Genomic DNA, 4,957 nt, shown 5'->3' with positions numbered 1-4,957 from the left:
AAGCCTTGGTTTGTATCTTGGAGTTAAAGGGTAAAATGGTAAATGTGATGTTTTAGACTTCTTTCATGAATTGTGGTTTTTAGTTCGACATGTGTTAAGCCAAAATTAACTAGATAGAAGTATGGGGCTCGTCAATACCTTTCTGTTGATATAAAGATTGCCGAAAACAGAGTTGAAACGAAGAAGTTAAGACTGTTTGAAGTTGGAGTGAAATTCGGTGAAAATCCGTTCTCACGGGATGAGAAGTAATTCTCACGAAGTGAGAGTCATCACGGGGTGAGAATATATTATCACGACATGAGAACTATACAACCCAAATCCCATAAAATTTTAGGGTTTTTAAGGTATTTAAAGGTAAGGATTCATGTTTTAGGGTATTTTTTAGCCTCCATCATATCTAGAACCTCTTAGGAGAAACCATAGCATCTATTTTCAAGATTTGAGCCTCCCCTCTCCCTTCTCATCTATTTTTGGAGTTTTTAGTGGTTTTTGAGCAATGTTTTCATGCAACATTGATCCTTGAAGCTTGGAATTGAAGGTCTCAAATTTCACATACCTTCTAGACCTTTGTAAGATATAAAGTTCCAAGATTTATTGCATTTCATCTTTGGATCTAAGTGTATGTGGTGTTTTGGTCTATTTTAATGAGTTTTGAGTGAGAGTTGGGAATAAAGTTGGCAACATTATTACTCTCCAAGGTCCCAAGAACATTGTATGTTTCAGATCTGGACTCCACCACCTTTTGATCAGTTTAGAATGTTTTCTTGGATCTCATGGACTATGAAAGTTTTGATCTTTTGCCTTCTCTTTCAACCATTAAAGTTATTTTGGTCATTTAGGCCATTTTGGTGTATTGAAGTTTAGATCTTGAAAGCTTGAGACATTATTATGGATAAAGTTGGAAACTTTATCCATCTAAACATCATATTGATTCAGATCTGAAAGTTGGAGACCTAGACTTAATGGATTAAGTTGAGAAAGATGCACTTCTGGGTTCCTTTAAGACTTAAAATCTAGATCTTGGTGGTTTGGACCTTTCTAATGGATAAAGTTGGAAAATTTATCCATTAAGACATTGGAACAGATCAGATCTGAGCTTTGGAGCTCTTGAAATAAGAAGAAAATGGATTAAGTTCGTTTGAATTGTTTAGACCAGTCCCCACGACATGACCTTAGGTTGCCACAACGTGACAACTGGGGGATTAGCGGCTGTTTTGGCATTTTGTACCCACGATGTGGCCAAGGAAGGCCATGACATGGAGGGCTGCTGATTGACAATTTTGACTTCAACTTTGACCATTGACTTTTGGACCAGTTTGAATTGTGGTCAAACTTGAGTAGAATTGAGCATTTGGCTAAGGATTTGTTTAGATTTGGTGTTAGGAAGCTTGGGTTGGATGTTTTGTTGCTGAGGTAGTTGTGGGCTTTTGTTGAATAGTTCATGTGAGTTTCTGCTCACTGTACTTATGGGTCGAACGCACCAATGCCGACCCACTAGGTTATATATCCTAGTATATAGGATGATGTTATGCTGATTATATGTTAGATTGGTAGATCTTTATGATTACATGTACTTTCTAGTTATATATATATATATATATATATATATATATATATATATATATATATATATATATATATATATCTGTTACATATGTCGACATCGTGTGGTTGGGTTGAAGCTATAGTGCTTTGTGTTGTAATCCAACAAACCTGAGGCAATCCAATCGGAAGATTGTGGGATAGAGTGGCAATCCAACCGGGAGGTTATGGACCCAACATGAAATATGTATATTTGTTTGGTTGTGTGTGGTGCCTTGGGGGAACTCACTAAGCTCCGTGCTTACAATTTGATTTTATGGATTCAGGTACATTAGATGATCGGGACAAGGCAAAGGCATGATTGTGTACATCATCCTTGGATATTTCGTTGACTTATGATTTTGAGATACTCTGATTTACATCATGGATTATAGGAAACTATTTTTTGTATGGTTTATGGGTTATTAAAGGGTTTTAAAAATGAATATTTTTACTATGGTTTTTGGGATGTTACACAAAACACCAAGATAATAGAAAGGAAGAACATATGAAGCGCACCCAATCAAATCTGCCACTCTCGTGACCTAGGTATGAGGATTTCCCACTCCATGAATTAGATTTTATGCAAATTGATTTTGAGACCCGAAGCCACAATAAACTTGTTGAAGAGATGAAATATAACCAAGGTAAAAAACAACACATAATTTGGACAATGCAATTAGCGGTCTCATAATCCCAAGTTGTAATGCTAGCAACTTCGGGCTACACTGTTAAGATATAATAAGCAATAAAATGACATTTTTATAGAAGATAATTTATGATAAATAATCTTAACCAACATTATAGTATATACGACAAGGATTTCGTACATATAAAGAAATTGGAAATCCGAATTTGTATGGAGAAGTTATGCTTCTTCGAAGTTTCGCAAGTAAACCGATACGACTATACGTGTCGTAAAAAGTGAATTTTAGATTTGTTGCTTATTAGCCTAAGAAATCTAAATAAAAGTCGTAATAATCGTAAAAACCAAGAGCCTGGATATAGGGAACATCCAAATCTGACTTTGTATGAGGAAGCTATGACTTTTGAAGTTTCAGCGTAACATTGTTAGCACAAAAATCGAATTTTAGATCGGTTGATTGTTAGCCGAAACAATCAGTCGAAGATCTCGTTAATAGGAGTTCATCGATATAAAGACAGTCGAGAACGAATGTCGTATGCGAGAGTTATGATTTTTATATAAATTTTAACAGTCTAAGCCTGTTAAAAATATAACTTTAAAAATAAAGTGAGAATTAGCCGACGAAGTCTAAAAAAAGTTGTAGATCTCATCGATAGCTAGGTGTTGATATAAAGAATGTCAAAAACGGAGTTTGTATGAAGAAGATACGAATTTTTGAAGTTTCCCAGAATGCGTAGCGTGCGTAGCACAACGCCCAAGCTTCTACAAGCTGTCACATCGCACCATCCAACGAACGCCACACGTCCTTGAGCTGGAGGACCAACGTCGCCATAGGGAGCAGAGCGCCTCCCTTATTTTCAACCTATAAATACCTTTCTTTTGCCTCATTTGTTTTCCACATACATTCCAACTCTCTCTCTCTCTATCTCTCTCTCTCTCTCTCTCTCTCTCTCTCTCTCTCTCCCTCTCTTGAATTTCTCTTCATTTGCACCAAAAATTTTCTTTAGATTTAAACTTTTAACAAAGCTATGAGGTCCATGAGAGCCCAGTAATTAGAAGCTATCGATTCGGAGTTTTGCTAGTGCAATTTCTGGGCTTTTGTCGAGAAAATTTCTGTAAGTTAAGCTACACTTATATTGCTTTCAGTGTAACTTATATTTATATTCATAATCGTTGTTATGAATGTATAAATAAGATTTATCAATGATTCAAAGTCATTTTACAGACTGAACAACTTACGGGGGTGATGTCTGGGCTAAGATTTAGTGAGGTTTTTAAATGAGATTTCTAAACAGTATACTCTATATACCAAAAGGACTCTACCTTCGATATGATCTAACCTGGTTGCTCCTTATTTGATAGATCTTGATGTAGACATTGTCATTAGTAAGGAATCTAGACTATCATTAGTCTCCCGAAACATTAAACTAAGACTCGATATTAATCATACTTAGGTTACGTCAAAAGGAAAACTAAGGTGTTAGGTGAATCTCTGCCCAAATCACCAGTCAATCCACCTAAGTCAAGTGAGTGCATAGTCCCTTTCACGAACATGATTTTTATACAAGTATTAATAAATTATTAAATATTTGTCGAAAAGTTTATATGTAAGGTATGTGCTTATTGCCTAGATTATGTGTTAGAAATGTACTTGATGATATACGATATGCAAACCAGATATGATTCTATATGTGTTAAGATATACATATCTATTATTACATGATATCAATAATAGAAGTATTATTACAAAGAAAGATAAAAGTATATTAATACATAAATACTCTATGTTACATATATACACTAAAGTAAGACAATGTTGCGTAAAACGGAGTTAGTATTAGGAGTTGAACATTGTAGTATTAATGAGAGATAATATAAGACTTGCAAAGGAGGTTTAAGTTTAATTAAGTTGAATATTGGGTAACATCTTCTTAAGAGTACATGTGAGATGTGAACGGAGGGTATACCTTTGACATTAATGATCCGAGAGTATGGATTAGGTATAGTCATACGTTTCTGATCCAAGAGTATGGATTAGGTATAGTCATTCATTCCTGATCCGAGAGTATGAATTATGTATATATATTCATCACTAATTCGAGAGTATGGATTAGGTACAATCATTTATCACTGATCCGAGAGTATTGATTAAGTATAATAATTCGAGTATTCCATCATTTTCTCGATTGTCTTTATTGATCCTCGTCTACTACTAAGGAATCCCCGAAGTAGCGTGGTCAAATGGTTGTTCGCATTAATCCTTCTGGTTAAATGTCGTAAAGTCGTTGTATAATATTAATATGTGAAGATCGACGGGATAGGTAGATAGCTTATATGATATATATATATATATATATATATATATATATATATATATATATATATATATATATATATATATGTTAATGATAAAATTTGAGCTTACGGGTTTTAAGATATATATTATTAAAACATTGTGGGGTTGAAAACCCTGTGCATCTCACCAGGTTTCTCAACCTGACTCACTCAGTTTCTTTGTATCATATGTAGCGGTATGAAGCTACACAGACAATGCTATGATGAGAGATTCAAGGAGATATAGGACATTAATATAATAAGATATTGTAAGTCAAGTAAGGATTACGTTTATGCTTATGTTTTTTGTATCAGTTATGACATCCCAAGTTTTTTTTAATAATCAATGAAAACATTTCTTCGAAAATAATTTTATGGGACCAATTTCGCAACATA

The sequence above is a fragment of the Lactuca serriola genome, chromosome 9, assembly GCF_051521515.1.
Source record: "Lactuca serriola cultivar US96UC23 chromosome 9, Lser_US96UC23_V15, whole genome shotgun sequence".
In the NCBI taxonomy this organism is placed as follows: Eukaryota; Viridiplantae; Streptophyta; class Magnoliopsida; order Asterales; family Asteraceae; genus Lactuca; species Lactuca serriola.
The sequence above is the reverse complement of the archived record's forward strand: the minus strand, read 5'-3'. Positions refer to the sequence as shown.